Source organism: Schistocerca piceifrons, chromosome 1 (assembly GCF_021461385.2).
Source record: "Schistocerca piceifrons isolate TAMUIC-IGC-003096 chromosome 1, iqSchPice1.1, whole genome shotgun sequence".
Classification (NCBI taxonomy): domain Eukaryota; kingdom Metazoa; phylum Arthropoda; class Insecta; order Orthoptera; family Acrididae; genus Schistocerca; species Schistocerca piceifrons.
In genome coordinates, this window is record NC_060138.1 from 765,774,119 (window position 1) to 765,794,523 (window position 20,405).

Here is a 20,405-nt window from a genome sequence, read left to right on the forward strand (position 1 = left end):
TATCAGCTGAAGGCTATGCTACTTTACTACTTGACGTCCCGAGTAAGAGTGGTCGAGAACTCGCTAGAAACTTGATACAGGCCGCGGAGCGGCGCTAGAGGCGCTGGTCCCGACTCGCGGGTCCAACGACACTAATACGGACAGCGGTCGATAACTACAACCCCTAACAAGTGTGGTATTGAACGTTGATACCACACAAACCATGGGGACGTTAGCTTGACGGTCCCTACAAGAAACAGCTCTTACTGCAGATAGCTGCAAGCACGAATCCAGTCCGATGTTTCCAACACTCGAAGAATGGATAACCACGGTCAAATGGGCAATACGCTTGAAGTACTTCAACCACACTGAAGAATACTAAACAATACCCAACTCCTTCGTTCTGTCCATGACGGCACGATGGAAAGTCTGTGACAACAACCCTACATACATGACCTTACGCCTCAGCGATACAACGAGGAAAAGCTGTCATCACAACCTCAAAGAGGCGGTCCATACTGCTAGATAGATCTGCATTTCTCCACGTCACTCGAGAGAAGGCCCGATCTACAGCCGCCGCAAAGGCCGCGAAAACAACCGCCAGAAAGCGTCGCTCTGATTGGAGCGCAGTACACGGCAGGTGGTAGGATTTCAAAAACACTGGAGGGCAGGAACACATAGCACACATATGACGCGCAGGTAACCACACTGCCAGACTGTATCTTGCAGTGACGGTATATGGACAGTTCTTATACGTTTGTGTACGCGTTATACACACCAAAGGAAGCTGTTTTACTTCTAACAAGGAGGATGACACATGGTATCTGTATTTAGATTACTGCTCTCGGAGAGGATCCAGAGGTGCGCTTTGTTCTGTGTCATGTCATCACTCTACAAGACCTAAATAATAAACCAACGACATTTGCAGGAAATATAATTAGCTTGTAAGGAGGAACAAATGGACTGCTAGCTTTCGAGACTTGGATGTGAGCCAGCAAAGAACGGAAGCAACACGCTTGGTTGACAACCAATGATGTGGTACGCCGCCAAGTTGGTAAGTTGTTGATGTAGTTCTTCACAGTTCTTTGGACAAATATAGCATTGTTTCGATATTTTAGTTCATAAAAGCAACATAAAAACCCATAAAACACCAAAGCAAACGCAACAAAGATTACACGACTTACAGACGCATTAAGCGCCATTCTTACTTTTAAGCTGCCCGCAGAGACCAAAGGCACTCAAAGATGGGAGGAAAGTGGTGAACTGATTCGCTCTCAACCTCCCCAAAGGATTCATACAGTCATCTGGCTCAAGTGTTTTAGGGAAATCACAGAAAACCTAAGCCTAAATAGCTGGACAGTGAATACCGCTCACCTCTCCGTCCCTTGAGAATGCGCGTCTTTGTCGTAACCACTACGCCGCTCTGCTCGTCGTAATATACGTGGTAGGGTCAAAAAGTCCCCGAAACCAGTTAAAAGTAAATTATTGTTGTAGTACATAATTTTAGCTACCCCATCAGTCCAAAAAGTTCCGTAACTGGATTAATAAAAGAAGAGAGAAAAGTTAAGATGGTGGTTTTAATAATTCAGGTGTTCTAGCCAGTCTGCCACCACTGGGGTACAACACACAGAATGTTCATACAACACTGTGAAATTTTGCACCTTGTCGCCTTGTGGCAGGTTCGTATTGATAACATCAACTCTCGTCACAAGCTATGATTTTTTTTTTCAGACAACGGTTGAACATTGTGGGGGATGTCTTGAACAACTGATTTAGAGATGTTGCTCCATTGCGATTTGTGACAAAACAACGTTGACACACTACGGCCATACGTTCAGTACTTAACAATGCCTGCTCACAACTGACTGGACGAATACACATCTGCTGTTTACTGTTGCTGCCACTGGAGTTACTCAGCTGACTTCGCTTATACGCAAGGAATAAAATCAATCTCGGAACGTCATAGATGGGCGGTGTATATTACCGTAAAAGTAATCCATTTTTGCTCTCATAGACTTGCACGTAGTTTGTATAGTTGTTCATTTTACGTAGACATCTTGCCACAAATCACAACCCACTACTAAGATTCAGTGTAGCAAAATCTGGAAAATAGGAGAGATGTACTCGAACACATGTGCTATCAAGATATTAGTAGAAAATTTTCAGGGTGTTCGGAATAAAGTTCCTGAATTTACAGCCCTCCAGGAAGGGTGTGGCGCGCTAATTATTCTCGGGACTGAGACCTGGCTGAACCCTGAGATAGGAAGTTCTGAAATATTTAGAGAGTGTGGAATGTGTATCCGAAAGACAGATCAGACACCGTAGGAGGTGGTGTCTTCATTGCAGTTGTGTCTACTGAGGTCGAAGTAGAGTGTGATTGTGAAGTTATCTGGACACGTTTAACAGGTCTAGGAGAAATAAAGTTAATTGTTGGGTGTTATTACAGGCCAACAGGTTCCACCGTGTCAGTTCTAGAATCATTCAAAGGGAGTCTACACTCTGTATCGCAGAAGTACCCGGATCATGCCATATTAGTCGCAGGCGACTTCAACCTACGTAGTATATACTGGGATGTCTATGGATTCATTACAGGTGGTACAGACAAGCCGTCGTGTGAATTACTTTTGAACACATTATCCGAAAACTGTCTTGAGCAGCTAAATCGACAGCCAACGCGTAATGGAAATATTTTAGATCTGGTAGCCACGAACAGACCAGACCTCATCGACGGTGTCCGTGTTGAGACATTACGACTATGGTTGCGAAAGTTAAAAAGTCAGTCAAGAAGGCTAGGAAAGTATTCTTACTAGAAAGAGCAGATAAACAGTTGTTGGCATCCCACTTAGTAAATAAATCGACTTCATTTACTTCCGGTACGATGGACGTGGAAGAATTATGGGCAAATTTTAAACACATTTTAAATCACGCATTGGAGAAGTATGTGCCGAAAAAGTGGGTTGCGGACGGAAAAGACCCACCGTGGTTTAACAGTGCAATCCGGAGAATGCTCAGGAAGCAAAGACAGTTGCACCCGCGGTACAAGGAAGATCGGGAGAATGAGGACAGGCAAAAGTTAGTAGATTCGTGCAGCTGTAAAAAAAGCGATGCCCGAAGCATACAACCACTAACACCGTCATACCTTAGCAAAAGATCTTGCTGAAAACCCGAAGAAATTCTGGTCTTACGTAAAATCAGTAAGCAGGTCGAAGGCTTCCATCCAGTCACTCACTGATCAGTCTGGGCTGGCAACGGAAGACAGCAAAACGAAAGCTGAAATTTTAAATTTAGCATTTGAGAAATCTTTCACGCAGGAGGATCGTATAAATATACCGCCTTTTGAGTCTCGTGCAGATTCCCGTATAGAGGGCATAGTGACAGACATCCCTGAGGTTGTGAAGCAGCTGAATGGGTTGAAAATTAATAAATCGCCAGGTCCTGATGGGATTCCAATTCGGTTTTACAGAGAGTACTCTACTGCATTGGCTCCTTACTTAGCTTGCATTTATCGCGAATCTCTTGCCCAACGTAAAGTCCCGAGCGACTGGAAGAAAGCGCAGGTGACGCCTGTACATAAGAAGGGTAGAAGGACGGAACCTCAAAATTACAGACCAATATCCTTAACATCGGTTTGTTGCAGGATTCTCGAACATATTCACAGTTCAAATATAATGAATTTCCTTGAGGCAGAGAAGTTTCTCTCCATGCATCAGCACGGCTTTAGCAAGCATCGCTCCTGCGAAACGCAACTGGCCCTTTTTTCACATGATATCTTGCGAACCATGGATGAAGGATATCAGACGGATGCCATATTCCTTGACTTCCGGAAAGCGTTTGAAAAATGGTTCAAATGGCCCTGAGCACTATGGGACTTAACAATTGTGGTCATCAGTCCCCTATAACTTAGAACTACTTAAACCTAACTAACATAAGGACATCACACACATCATGCCCGAGGCAGGATTCGAACCTGCGACCGCAGCGGTCACGCGGTTCCTGACTCAAGCGCCTAGAACCGCACGGCCACACCGGCCGGCGAAAGCGGTTGACTCGGTGCCCCACTGCAGACTCCTAACTAAGGTACAAGCATATGGGATTGGTTCCCAAATATGTGAGTGGCTCGAAGACTTCTTAAGTAATAGAACCCAGTACGTTGTCCTCGATGGTGAGTGTTCATCGGAGGTGAGGGTATCGTTTGGAGTGCCCCAGGGAATTGTGGTAGTTCCGCTGTTGTTTTCTATCTACGTAAATGATCTTTTGGATAGGGTGGATAGCAATGTGCGGCTGTTTGCTGATGATGCTGTGGTGTACTGGAAGGTGTCGTGGTGGTGGAGGTGGTGGTAGTTAGTGTTTAACGTTCCGTCGACAACGATGTCATTAGAGACGGAGCGCAAGCTCGGGTTAGGGAAGGATTGGGAAGGAAATCGGCCGTGCCTTTTCAAAGGAACCATCCCGGCATTTGCCTGAAACGATTTAGGGAAATCACGGAAAACCTAAATCAGGATGGCTGGAGACGGGATTGAACCGTCGTCCTCCCGAATGCGAGTCCAGTGTGCTAACCACTGCGCCACCTCGCTCGGTAAGGTGTCGTCGTTGAGTGACTGTAGGAGGATACAAGATGACTTGGACAGGATTTGTGATTGGTGTAAAGAATGGCAGCTATAAATATAGATAAATGTAAATTAATGCAGATGAATAGGAAAAAGAATCCCGTAATGTTTGAATATTCCATTAGTAGTGTAGCGCTTGACACAGTCACGTCGATTAAATACACACCTGGAAATTGAAATAAGAACACCGTGAATTCATTGTCCCAGGAAGGGGAAACTTTATTGACACATTCCTGGGGTCAGATACATCACATGATCACACTGACAGAACCACAGGCACATAGACACAGGCAACAGAGCATGCACAATGTCGGCACTAGTACAGTGTATATCCACCTTTCGCAGCAATGCAGGCTGCTATTCTCCCATGGAGACGATCGTAGAGATGCTGGATGTAGTCCTGTGGAACGGCTTGCCATGCCATTTCCACCTGGCGCCTCAGTTGGACCAGCGTTCGTGCTGGACGTGCAGACCGCGTGAGACGACGCTTCATCCAGTCCCAAACATGCTCAATGGGGGACAGATCCGGAGATCTTGCTGGCCAGGGTAGTTGACTTACACCTTCTAGAGCACGTTGGGTGGCACGGGATACATGCGGACGTGCATTGTCCTGTTGGAACAGCAAGTTCCCTTGCCGGTCTAGGAATGGTAGAACGATGGGTTCGATGACGGTTTGGATGTACCGTGCACTATTCAGTGTCCCCTCGACGATCACCAGTGGTGTACGGCCAGTGTAGGAGATCGCTCCCCACACCATGATGCCGGGTGTTGGCCCTGTGTGCCTCGGTCGTATGCAGTCCTGATTGTGGCGCTCACCTGCACGGCGCCAAACACGCATACGACCATCATTGGCACCAAGGCAGAAGCGACTCTCATCGCTGAAGACGACACGTCTCCATTCGTCCCTCCATTCACGCCTGTCGCGACACCACTGGAGGCGGGCTGCACGATGTTGGGGCGTGAGCGGAAGACGGCCTAACGGTGTGCGGGACCGTAGCCCAGCTTCATGGAGACGGTTGCGAATGGTCCTCGCCGATACCCCAGGAGCAACAGTGTCCCTAATTTGCTGGGAAGTGGCGGTGCGGTCCCCTACGGCACTGCGTAGGATCCTACGGTCTTGGCGTGCATCCGTGCGTCGCTGTGGTCCGGTCCCAGGTCGACGGGCACGTGCACCTTCCGCCGACCACTGGCGACAACATCGATGTACTGTGGAGACCTCACGTCCCACGTGTTGAGCAATTCGGCGGTACGTCCACCCGGCCTCCCGCATGCCCACTATACGCCCTCGCTCAAAGTCCGTCAACTGCACATACGGTTCACGTCCACGCTGTCGCGGCATGCTACTAGTGTTAAAGACTGCGATGGAGCTCCGTATGCCACGGCAAACTGGCTGACACTGACGGCGGCGGTGCACAAATGCTGCGCAGCTAGCGCCATTCGACGGCCAACACCGCGGTTCCTGGTGTGTCCGCTGTGCCGTGCGTGTGATCATTGCTTGTACAGCCCTCTCGCAGTGTCCGGAGCAAGTATGGTGGGTCTGACACACCGGTGTCAATGTGTTCTTTTTTCTATTTCCAGGAGTGTATTTGGGCGTAACATTGCAGAGCGATATGAAGTGGGACAAGTATGTAATGGCAGTTGTGGGGAAGGCGGACAGTCGTCCTCGGTTCATTGGTAGAACTTTGGGTAGATGTGGTTCATCTGTGAAGGAGACCGCTTATAAAACTAATACGACCTATTCTTGAGTACTGCTCGAGCGTTTGGGATCCCTATCAAGTCGGATTGAGGGCGGACAAGCAATTCAGAGGCGGGCTGCTAGACTTGTTACTGGTAGGTTTGGTCATCACGCGAGTGTTACGGAAATGCTTCAGGAACTCGGGTGGGAGTCTCTGGAGGAAAGGAAGCATTCTTTCCGTGAATCGCTACTGAGGAAATTTAGAGAACCAGCACTTGAGGCTGACTGGAGTAAAATTTTACTGCCGCCAACTTATATTTCGCGGAAAGACCACAAGATAAGAGAGATTAGGGCTCGTACAGAGGCATATAGGCAGTCATTTTTCCCTCGTTCTGTTTGGGAGTGGAACAGGGAGAGAAGATGCTAGTTGAGGTACGAGGTACCCTCCGCCACGCACCGTATGGTGGATTGCGGAGTATGTATGTAAATGTAGATATAAATTTTTCGTTGCCCTGTTTTCGTGGGTTTTTTGTTGGTTTTGCATAGTCATGAACATGAGGGGTGAACGGAATTGAAAGGAAAGTGGATGGGAAAGAGACAGAAAGAAAGTAATGACTTCCAGCCGCATAGTGAATTGTGGCTATGCAAAGCGAGGGTTGAAAATTTGTGCCGGACTAGGCCACGAACCTGGATGCTCCGTTTCTTTAGAACAGTTGCATTAACCACCTCGGCTATCCGGACACGCTTTCCGTCAGTCCCAAATATTCCCAACTCCCCTCTCGCCGCACCGTCATTACCCCCTTGATCGCAGATTTGTAATTCCCGTAGGAGCTCGGACATTGGTTGTGCATCTGCACTGAAACTTTTTCGTCAAACAGCTATCGCGCCCATAGAATTGTACTCATGAGTGATATCTGTTCTGTGGAATCTGTCGGGCAGAACAAACACTTCTCATATCCATAAACCTGCATAGTCTTCTAAATTGCATAGGAATGCATATAATCGCATGTTGGTACATTGCTCAGCAAACAGCACATCGAAAGACGATGAGACGCAAACTGTCTGGACCAGAGCGCCCGCTACGAGCTGATGGCAACAACTGAGTTCTCTTCACCATCCGCACGCTTTCTGTGCTGTAGGTGACAACGCCAGGTAGGAAGACTCATCAGCACTGACTTCGACGTCAACTGAAAATCGATTCCAGGAACTTTTAAATCCACTTCGTACAATCGGGTTGCACATATGAAGAACCGATTTATCATGGAATCAGAGTGGCTATGTCTCAACCTACCAGAAATATGCAGAGCATGAATTAACACGATCGCCAAAAGTTTTACAGGCAGGAAAGATTGGTATGCAAGTTGCTGTGTACTAGTGGGCACAGAAGGCACATCGTCGATATAGACCTGCAGTCTGTGGTCTGCTTACAGCTTTGTTAAGCCTCAGTTAAACCATTCGTACTTGTCTGACTGAATTGTATCTAAAACTCGACGCCGCCCGCTGTGTTTACTCTAGGGCAGTATATTTATTTTTTAGCGCTTTACAAAACTAAAAGCAACAAAAGTGTTACTCATAACCAGTTGTGACGTCTCAGACAATAAGCGTGTGAGGTAACGGGTGAGTTGTGGCCCTCGACCAACGCCTGTCCTGGACTCCCCATCTCCGGACAATCCAAGCCAAGGCACGCTCCCGACTCCGTCTCCTCAAGCTCCTTTCCGGTCGTACGTGGTGTCTGGACCCCTCCACCATCCTCCACACCTGTAAATCCCTCATCCGCCCTATCCTTTGTTACGCCCATCCGGCTTGGATCTCCGCCCCCCCCCCCTACCTTTTATAAATCCCTCCAAATCCTTGAACGCCACGCTCTCTGCCTCGCCTATTGCATCCGTCTCCCCTCCCCCACGCGGATCCTGTACGATCTCATCCCATTCCCCCATCTCCTCCCTTTCCTTGAAAGGATACGGATCCTGTACACCTCCCACAAACTCGATCCTCCTTACCCGCTTGTCTCACCCATCCTCTCCCACCCCCGCCCACTGCCGCGCCTGTATTCCCACGTCCCACCCGGTCTCCATCTCTCCACTCTCCTTACCCTCTCCCAAGGTGGCTTCCGTCAGCTCCCCCTCCCTGATGATGTCCTGCTCCCCTCCATCTACCCTTCCTATCAACTTTGATCCTCCCCCCCACTTCCTGTGTCCTTTAGGCACCCTCCCTCCCTTCTCTTTCCTTTTCCCCCATCCCCCTTCCTCCGCCCCTCTTCCTCCTGGCTTCCCCTCCCCCTTCCTCCCTCCCCTTCTCTCCTCTGCCCATGGCATCTCTGCTCTCCCCTCTCCCTGTCCCACTCCCCTTCCTCCTCCTCCTCTCTTGGCAGGTCCCCAGACTCGCACACGCTCAGTGAACATTCACGTGCCGGAGATCATCGCCATCAGTGTCTCGTGTGTGTGCTTTCGATTGTGTTTGGTGTTCTTTCGCCGTCACGCCACCACTGTTCACGTGTGCCGTCGCCGTCATCCATGTTATGTGCGCCGTGTCAACAGGTTTTAGTGTTTTTTCTTGTCCAGCGTGAACGGCTTCATGTATCTTTTTTTTGTGTCTACAGTTTTTACCCGCCATTTTTATTGTATTATCTGTCATTACTTTCTGTCATTTATTGTACCACTCGCGGCTGAAGAGCAGCGTACTGTGCTGCTGACAGACCACCTTTGTTCAAGGTGTTTAAAATAACAATAAAGAAAAAAAAGGTGAGTTGTGGCGCCCCTGAAATATCATATGTTCGGAACTGTGGCGGCCGCACTGGACGCTCGTCAAAGCCGCGGCGTAGCGTAGCAACCGCGTGATGCCGCACAACGGCCGGTCCCAGCCGAGTGGCTGGGAATTCCATCGTGACGCTGTGTTGACGGAGGAGACACGCCGGGAGTGTCAAAGGTGGCGGACTTTGTGAAACCTCAATGGCAGACATTTCACAGTTCGTATAGAAATTAATAGTAGCCAGATGAATCATGATACCTCAAAAAGAAACATCTACATTACTATTATTTGCACTACGATTCTGATGGTGTAATCAGATTTTCAATATCTTTTATTAGTTTAAAGTTTAGCATCTGACGATAAATGATACAAGTAACACCCAGCAACGAATTTCCAAAATATAAGTGCTTCATCCGATTTTGTCGATCGCCGTGTCTTTAGAAAGCTATTAGTGTAAACCTAAATTGGTATGAATTACAGGCATGTAACTTGAATAGTACATGAGTTATTGGAGGTCAAAGTGGACGATTACTATCGATCGCGTCAGGCCATAAGTACTCCACAGTTACACGAAAAAACGGTAGCAGCATGCTTACAAATATATTCAGCTATGTCTTTTTTATATCCGATATATAATATTCATGAAGAAATTGGTTAAATATTTACTGTGTTTTAGAAAGCACAGAGACATTAGGCCACTGGCCTACCTTTTGTTCTATTTCTTTGATATATGTTTATTTAATTTGTTTATGTATCTAATAATGCGTCCTAGAGCGTGTTTATGGTCCAGTCATAGAAATATTTATTTAATTTCAAGTTATTTAAATGTAAATCCAGTACTTCGAATGTGTTTCATTATGTTTGTGTGGGTGCGTTGGTTTGAAGACATGGCGCGAGCGCTCTAGCCAATCACAGCGCTCGTGAATGGGGAAACTGGATGGGAACACGAGGTAGTTCTGGGAGTGTGGGAGTGCTGGGGGGTTCTAGACGGAACACGGGAGGTGCTGGACGCGACGGCGCGTTGGACGCGCGTGTAAGACTTGTGTGGAGCGGTTCGCGCGTGGTCGCAAGAGATAGTCGGAGTGTCGACTTGTGAACTTGTGAGATTTCCGTGGTTTCTACAGTGAAGACGTAGTACGCATTTGGAAGTGAATATCTCGCGAGCTATGTTGTTGTTCATAACTAATTACGTGAAGTAGGACTATTGTTTCCCTGTTATTCAAGTTACATTTTATTTCATTGCTGGACCATCGACACCAAATAAGTGTTTTGCAGAAATATACCGCATTCTCAAAAGTACTTCTACTATCGTACTCATCATTTATAGTCGCTAAGATAGTACCAGCAGATTTTATTTAATTGCAATCTTTGATTTATAAATTTACATGTTACATTCATAATTCGCAATTGCCGAGTGATAGAAACCTTTGACCATTCGATTCATGTGTGTATTCTTATCGTATACTGTAGACTCAGCAGTATTTGGCCTGTAATGTGGCAACTACATATCCCAGCCCCTAGACAACGAAACCAGTCAAAACTTTTAATATTGCAACGGTGAGTCGGAGGGTACGTAGTTGAGGGCCACACCCAAACACCACATCATCTCACATTTTCTATTTTGGAAGCCCGCAAGCGCAACGCTACAGTTTAGGAGATCACCAGTTCCGCAGATTTAATCTGAAAAGCTTGTTGACGAGTCTGGATAGCGACTTTTGCCGGCAATCAGCACAACAAGAAAACTGGAAAATCGTTCTGAGTCAATATGGAAAACGTTCCACAAAGACGCCACGTACAAATTTCCACGGAAACAAATGGAATTTATTTGTTTCAGGTAAGATCGCCAACCGCCTCGTTCAGCGAAACACCGCCTCCAGCTTGCTAATGGCTCAACGCCTTGATCTACGATGCCCATTCCTATCGAGCACATGCACGCCCACTAAAAGGCAACAGTCGACTAGTAAGCTGGCAAAGAACAATGCCTGTCCCTATCAAGCACATGCACGCCCACTAAAAGGCAACAGTCGCCTAGTAAGCTGGTAAAGAACAGAATTCCGCAGCCGCGCCCACTTACGATTCTTCTAGTCTTTCCATAGTTTGAAGGCAACATCTTTGATCATTAAAAGTCGCTAACTCTCGACTTCGGTTAAACACGTTCAATCACGAACTCCGCCTTACAATGCCCACGATTTACCACCTCAACGCCACGAGGGTTCCAGTGGCTCTGAGCACTATGGGACTTAACATCTGAGGTCATCAGTCCCCTAGAACTTAGAACTACTTAAACATAACTAACCTAACGACATCACACACATCCATGCCCGAGGCAGGGTTCGAACCTGCGATCGTAGCGGTCGCGCGGTTCCTGACTGTAGTGCCTAGAACCGCTCGGTCACAACGGGCCGGCATTCCCGCCACGAGGGCTCTCGGCTGACTTCAGATGGCTCCACACCATTTCTTAAAGCATAGCCCTTTCAGCCAGTCAGAATCAGGAGTGAAATGTTGGTATTTACATTGGCCTTTTCCAGCTTCCACTAACAGCGCTACTGTTCCTTCCAGAACTAGTAGACGTTTCATTCCTGTGGCTGTTGGAAAACACCTATGATCATAGAAAGTCGCAAGCCCATAAGCCTGCCTGGTAGGCATCCACCATGACCGATTTAGGAGGATTAGGGCAAGACCCACGCATCATCTTCCAGCAGGGGAAAGTCCCCTTCTCCCTGTCACCCTAAACAGGCCTCCCGTCATCACAATCGTGAACAAGTCGAGCACACATGCGAAGTCAGAACATTACGGGTTACCGCTATTTATGTTCACTTAACCTACAATTAACATAAAAAAGTTCTGTTATCGTTTTACAACGAAAGTAGAACCTAATCAGGAATGAATGATTTCTTCACATCACCTAAACTAAGTTTGGTTTAAATTTCGGAAAAAATACGTACCTCTTCAACTACACATATTTAATAAAGTTTATCGTACTTTGGCGTAGCAAGAACCAATTCAAAGCTGTATCACTAAAGTGTACTCTATCCCAGGTACATGTTGTGGGTGAAAGTAATTGAAAAAGTTATAAACAAAATATCTTTGAATGTTTGTGACACAGATGCACCTTACCGTCGGAAATGTCAGACTACGGAGAACAGTTACCGTCTCCCGCGCCCCGAAGCGTGACTGGCAAAATTCCACAAGGTTCAGTGAGTGTCCCATAAATATACTGCAACCACAAACCTAACCTTGGAAGTGGTCAGTTGAGCAAAATCACAAACGCTCGCGGACGATAGCATACAATCTTTCTTTTCAGGTCAGCAGCAGTTTGGTTCTAGCAACTGTGTTCACCGTCCACTTCACCAGTGAATCTGTCATAGTATGACAAAGTCATTAGGCATTATTGGCTGTGTGACTTTGAGCGTTACGTCAACCATGCTAATCAATAACCACACCTAACAGAATATTTGTTTTAAATCACGTGCATTTCTATCTTTCCTGACGAATTATGAGAATTACATCTAGTATGAGTCAGCTCGGAAGCTTCGAAAATGGTTCGGTTTTGGTTCATTGGCGTAATTTCAAGAAACGAAGCGTGGAACTAGATCTTTGTGATGAAATTAAAGGACAAGGACAAGGAAATGGGAGAAAATCTACTGTCTTCGTTGCTTCAAAAATATCTGTTGAAATTATGTGGGAAGAACCGCTTAACAGGCCATGTATTAATGCCTTTTTTTCTCTACATGCTAGGTAAGTACTAATGGTAATAATGATGATGATGATGATGCATTCTGTCCATTAGACAGCTACATCACTGCAAGTTTAGCATTGTACAGTCATCCAATTTGTCTCGATGTCGTCATCAGCTGGTATCTTATTCTTATCCTCTTCCAATATACCATTCCTTCTACAGCGTCCTTTATTATGCCATGTATTAAGAACATTAAACAATATTATATCTTTAGTTTAAAGCATGAACAATTAGCATGTAATTGTACTCATACTGTGAGTGAAACTAGTACCATGTGCACTTACGTTGAGTGATTTGCTTATTTAAACCAACAAACAAGAACACGGTTTTTTGTGTCACACATGCTACCAAAGAAATATATCTAAATACAAAAAAATATAAACATTTTGTTATAGATATGAGTGATGTCTGTTCTCTCTGACATGTTTTGACAGAACAGGCATCACTCACATCTATAATTCTATGGGCACAACGGCTGTTTGATGAAAAAGTGTCAGTGCGGATGTACAATCAACTTCCGAACAGTTACGGGAATCAGATATCTGTGAATAGAGGGTTAATAGGCAGGGCTCGTTGCGATGCGGCGAGGTGGGAAGTCTGGAATTTGCGTTTGATAGAAAGCGTCTCCGGTTGGCCGAAGCGGTTAAGGCAACCATTCTGGAGAAGCAGAGAATCCGCGTTCGATTTCCGGCCCGGAACAAATTTTCAACTCTTGCCGATGCGTTGCAGCAAAGCCCTGTGTGGCTGGAAGTCATTATTTCCTTCGTATCTCTTTCTCACCCCGTTTCCTTTCCATTCCTTTCACCCCAGTTATTCGTGAACAAACATCTTAGTCAACTGTACTACAGGCACACTAGTTTTTATTAATTAATTAATTTGTGATAAAGTCTATGGGACCAAACTGCTAAGGTTATCGGTCCCTAGGCTTACACACTACTTAATCTAATTTAAACTTTACGCTAAGGACAACACACACACACACCCCTGCCCAAGGGAGGACTCGAACCTCCGACAGGAGGAGTCGCGCCATTACTTTTTAATTAGAAATCTGTCTTTAGGATAGAATTGTGCATGAAAGAATGATACAGAGATGCAAGTTGTGTACATAGTTATCTAAGACTGACAGGCTCTTGCAGAGCCAGTCCCATGCCGAGCTACATGACATCCCATTACAGGGATGCCATCACTATAGATGAACTGTATCTGTTTGAACACTCACTCTGGACTCTACACAGTATGTGTTTCATTTATGTATGGTTAACCGTGCTCTGTAAAAGATTATTGCCATGTTTTATTTACAACCTTATACTGATACGCAAGTGTTCATGTTTGAAGGATTTTCCGGCGCGATATATTTCTCATACTGAAACATTAACTGAAGTTAATCACTCGAGCCATTTGTTTAGATTGTAAGCTTTGGTCAACCATCCAGTACCAACTATTACAATGTACTCTTCACTGCCTCGCATGTTGTAGACGAAGACACTTAAAGATGACCCTTGGAACTGAAATAGGCTGGTTGCGTTTGTGAAGAGTAATAAAGAAGAATTTCAGCAATCGAGGTCACTTCTCTTAGCAGGATTTCCTATTTCATACGCAATAGCCCACAAGAAACGATTTCAGTTTAACTTTAAAATTTGCATTGTTACATGCCAATCGTTTTGTGTTAATGCTCAAAGAATTCACATCAAAAAGATGTGTTGATATCTTTAGTCGTCTTTACTTTTAGCTGTGGACGTTACTATTTTAATAAACTCCATGAAATGGCGCCTTCGAAAGTGTTGAACAGCACATACTATTGTCACTGTTGACTTTTGGTCAGTAAACATTCTTTTCGTAAGTGATGAGATAGTCCAAAATATTACGCCACAGGACATTAATGATGGAAATAAGCAAAATATTTTAAGATACTTATTTCTTTGTCTTGAGACTAGCAACAGAGTAAATGTTGCTGAATTTGTGAGTCTCAGTACTTGCTTTTACTTCAAACTTTCATCATTATACTCACCGGGGCTGTTTAAAGTTGCGCGGAGCCCTTTTTTTAGAACAAAATTTTGCATCACGATTCATGGGGCTACGTCACACAGTAAAAGATGGCGACACACCACTTACTAAGTGGGCTGACCCACGTTGTTTTACTTGTAGCCAGCTGGAAACGTAACACTGCAGTGTTCGGCGACTGAAAATGAGCTCTTCGGTGTATCAGAATGATTAAACATAAAATCATGCACTAAAACCTTATGGAAATGCGTCGAAAAATCGTTTGATTGATTGGGAGAGGGTACTAAACATCTAGGTCATCGGTCCCCATGGAAGATTAACATACTGTACAGACACACAGTGCTCGAATCAAAATTAATAAAACAATAGGATGCAAAAGCGGCACTAACTAGGCAGGATCATCATTAACCTTAATTGAAACAAATAGCTGTCAGACTTTGGAAGTGTCTGGTTGACCAGTTTACATACGTCGGCAAACAATTTTTAAGCCAGCCTTGTTAACAATGTAGAGCAAAGCGGTCGACAATACTGTTACGCAAGCTCGTAGTAATTCACAAATGGTTCAAATGGCTCTGAGCACTATGGGACTCAACTGCTGAGGTCATTAGTCCCCTAGAACTTAGAACTAGTTAAACCTAACTAACCTAAGGACATCAAAACATCCATGCCCGAGGCAGGATTCGAACATGCGACCGTAGCGGTCTTGCGGTTCCAGACTGCAGCGCCTTTAACCGCACGGCCACTTCGGCCGGCAGTAATTCACAACTGACCACGGTGCAAGAGAGCATGTAAACAAATTTCTTGTGCCGATGTGTAATATCTAATAGGTGGTTTAATAAAATATAATTACGTCAAAATATTCTTCAAACGTTCGAAAATACACACATTTTATGTAAGTGGTCTAGTTTTTTCAGTGCTTTAAAAATGGTTACAATTATGGAGGCGCAGCACTACACCGAGCGACAATTTTCAGTTTAAAACTGCAAACTCCGTTTACCCCCCCCCCCCCCCCCCTTAAACAATAGGGAGTGATGTGGGGGCCCCGCAAAAGCGCGAGGTCCATATCGTGTGCTCCATAGATAAAGAGCTACTGACTCTTACCAAAAACTTTGGAACATCCTACCGTATTAACTTACTCCTCCCTATAAACTTCGTTTAAAATGGATGTCATTCTATTTTGTTCTGAAGAATAAGTTTATACCGCGTTTTGTCGAAGTCAATGCAGTGTTTATTAGCCGGCATAAATCATTAAAAAGTCATTAAATTTTATTCTCTGTCTGTCCCTCTAAAAAAGATTAACTGCAACACTTTGTAATCTTAAAAAAGTAGTAGCTCAGTTTGATGTGTTGTAAGTGGAAAGTCAGTCACCTACGTGAAGAATAAAGAGTGCCTTGTCAGAGCTCGCTCCTGCAGAGAGAATGTTTGAACTGCAGAAGGTACATACCTTTTACAGATTTCTGATTTACTGCTGTTTGCGTACAGAAATGAGTAACAAGTGCTTCTGTTTCTCACAAAAATATCGCCGTGTCTCTTTCCGAGCGACCGGAGTTGGAGAACGTTTCATTTTCTAGTAGTGTCCTTCTCTTATTTGTAGGAGAATATTAGCAGCTACGTTTTGTATGTGCTACGCAATCGATGCCCAGGTAGTTAGACGCGGGACGTTTTTGCGTCCTCGTTGGCCTGAGTTCATGAAAATGTCAGCCACTGGTAATGTGTTGCCACCATACCAAAAAAATGGTTCAAATGGCTCTGAGCACTATGGGACTTAACAGCTGTGGTCATCAGTCCCCTAGAACTTAGAAATACTTAAAACTAAGGACATCGCACACATCCATGCCCGAGGCAGGATTCGAACCTGCGACCGTAGCAGCCACCATACCAAACTACGGGTACAATGGGAAATCAAACGGCATTCTGCCAGTGATCATTGGTATCACGAAAACTAATTCTGCATCCTGCACGTCAATATGACTATGACATCGAGAAATTTATTTTGTTTTTGTGACTGCTGGAGAACATTTACCCTTAACGTTACGTATAAATGTACCTCCAAAAAGACACATGAGTATTGATGCAGCCACTTGCAACACTATCAGCATAATGTTAAACACTAAGGCAATTATTTTCCCAACATACCAACCCTTTAAATTTTCTAAAAAGTTTAATTTTAATTAATTAATTAAAATTAAATAATCACTCCCCATAGACGAAATAAAGCAATTTTAATTAAATAATTTTTATTAATAAATTTTTAATTAAATATATAATCGAAAGTTAAGATAAAAATTAATAATTTTATGGCCGTCTGTTTATAGAGCGTGAAGGATTAACAGTTTTTCGCTGTTGTTGACTGTCGTGACAGAGGTAGTGAAGTAGTGAAGGTCCTCGATGACCCTCCACCGTTAGAGTGACGCCGTGACAAGGATACTGATGAGCCAAAACAGTAGGCTGTTCTTTCGTACATGACCATAGAGACACCAACGATCGACGCTGTCTTACATTCACAACTAAAAGGAAATTTGTATGGCGTAGTTGCTCCGCACATTGAAAAAATTCAACTGCGCATGAAAACTTGAGACTCGTACCTGGAGGCTCCGTTTCTCTTGCATAGTTGCATTAAGTGCCTAGGTCACCCGTACATGCTTGCCGTCAGACCCAAATCCCCAAGTGCTGCTCACCCCTGATGTAGCGACCCCCGTTTATTTCCTCCGTTGTTCGCAGCCATACTGTATTCCCACAAGGGGAGAAACAACGGTATGCATCCGCAGTTGAATGTGTCGCACGCCCGTCGAGGAGTATCTATATATGCGTGGCCAGAAACCACACTCGTTATTGTGGATGCATACCATCGTTCGTACCCTTCGAGTCCCAGTACGGTCACAAATTTTCAGGTGAAGCTCTTGAATTCTTTCAACGCCCAAATCAGTTACATCATACAAATTTCCCTTTACTTACAAAATATTACGACCACTGCTCACCGCAAGGTGATGGCGTTGCAGAAATGTGACCGCAGTAGGAAAGTGCGTATGTTGCGCAAAGGTAATGAGGAATTATTCTAGCGACCATACGGGCTGCAAATGGAGAGGTCCATTGACATATGTGACTTTGGCAAAGGGCAGGTCGTTATCGCCGGAGCCTGAACAAGAGCATCTTGGCCAGACTGGTCGGCTGTTCGTGTGCTACTAAGTTGGTGAAACTACGAGGAGGTGATTAGGTGTTGAACATCCACACCTCACCACAAAACGTGGATGTCGAAGCATTCCCCGTTCTTTAAAGCAGGATAGGCAGCAATCTGTTGCAGATGTGACGATGGATAACAATGAGGCGCATAAATGTTCGATGCCCTACGTTCGGGACACGAGGCTCCACAGCAGACATTCCTATACTCATGTTCGTATGTTCTCCAAACGACACCGTTAATTAAGATAGGAAGGGGTACGGCATCATCGAGAATGGACCGAGGATCAATGACAACGTATCGCCTGATCGGACGAATCACGTTTCTTGTCAGGCCAATTGCATGGTCGTGGCAAGGTACGCCGTCACCCACGCGAACAGTTGCTTCCAACACGCGCCGCGCCACGAAAGCAGGCCTGTGGGTCAGTACTGTGCTATGGGGAACATTCAGCTGATTTGCAGGGGCCTGTGGCAGCGATCGAAGTCGCCATGTAAGTTGACTGGGTGAAGATTGTTGGGAGATCACGTGCATCGCCTTGTACTTGATGTCATCACCGCAGGTCATCTATAAAACTTTAGTGCTTTACGTTATTTCAAATGGCATTTATTCGAGCCTCCACTTAAAAATGTAGGTTTCCAAAATTCATTACTCCAGTGAATATACTTATCTTGTTGTCACTGGTTGTCCAGGATTGCTTTTTATGTTTGAGGTGATCGTTTAACTTCATAAATGAGAAACAAAAACTTCGCCTAATGTTTGTTTGTTTGGCTTCCAAAATCAAAACAGCAACGCTAGTTACATGCACTAAACTTTCTCGCTGCATCAGTGTTCACAACCTCATGCAGCACTGTCTTGAAAATATACACACATCTGCAGCTGTCGACAGCGTCCCAAGACTCTCATAACTACCACCCACGCGACTGTTCAATATCTTCAAAAGCACCTACACAACCTCCCCTTCGACTAAGGCTCCTATTACTCTAGTGACATATGACGTCATTGCTATGGCGTCAAACAATCCCTAGGTCCTGATGTTTTGCAGACCAGTGTATCTGTATCCACAAGAACAGCTTAAAATTGTATGATACTTAATTTTATTTATAGGACATGTCGTCGTGTCCTATAAATAAAATTATCATACACTTTTAAGCTATTTTTATGGCTACTGATACAGATGCACTGGCGTGCAAAACTTAAGGACGAAAGTAACTTTCGCATGGCTTGTCACTATCAAGTAACATAACTCGATGAAACGTGGACCATACAAAGAAAGAACTGCTGCAATATATATGAAGATGGTATCTGTTCCCGAAAGAACAGATACCATTGATGACCGTGTAGCTTCTCTAGAATGAAATAATAATTAAATCGAAACCATTAGTGGCCAACAGGTGTTGTTGATATCATCAACTGGGACAGCTGCAAATGTGTGCCCCGACCGGGACTCGAAGCCGGGATCTCCTGCTTACATGGCAGACGCTCTATCCATCTGAGCCACCGAGGGAAAAGAGGATAGTGCGACTAGAGGGACTTATCCCTTGCACGCTTCCCGTGAGACCCACATTCCCAACTGTCTACAAACTACGTTCGTAGTGTTCCTATTAGTTATTTGTCAATTCACTCATTACTCGCAACAGACTAAGCTGACGAGTCCCATAAGAAATCGGACAAAGCGTGCGCATTCGCACAGTAGGTCAGAGCCCTCGGGGGCTCAGATGGATACAGCGTCTGCCATACAAGCAGGAGATCCTGGGTTCGAGTCCCGGTCGGGGCACACGTTTTTAGCTGTCGCCATTGATGAGATCAACAACACCTGTCGGCAGCTAAGGGTTTCGATTTAATTATCATTTCATTCTAGAGAAGCTGCACGGTCATCAATGGTATCTGTTCATTCGGGAACAGATACCATCTTCATATAGTTAAAGGCTACCCGGCCACAGACCTTCTGTGCGAATGCGCACACTTTGTCCGAACTCTTACGGGATTCGTCAGCTTAGTCTGGCGCGAGTAATGAGTGAATGGACAAATATCTGTTAGGAACACTATGATTGTAGGTTGTGGACAGTTGGGTATGTGGGTCTCACGGGAAGCGTGCAAGGGATAAGTCCCTGCAGTCGCACTATCCTCTGTGCCCTCAGTGGCTCAGATGGATAGAGCGCCGGCCGCGTAAGCATGAGATCTCGGGTTCGAGTCCCGGTCGGGGCACGCATATTCAGCTGCCCCCATTGATTATATCAACAACACCTGTCGGCAGCTAAGGGTTTCGATTTAAGTATCATTTCATGCTAGAATATAGTACAGACGGTAACACAAAGATATGAGCAATGAAACCAACAGAAATGACATTTTTATTCAAAGACGATAATTACACTGACGTCACTGCAATTTATGATGGTCCCCTGGACATTACAAAAGGCAGGACATGGTCCTTAATAGGGTATGTGATCACCACGGCCGCGCGGGACTAGCCGAGCGGTC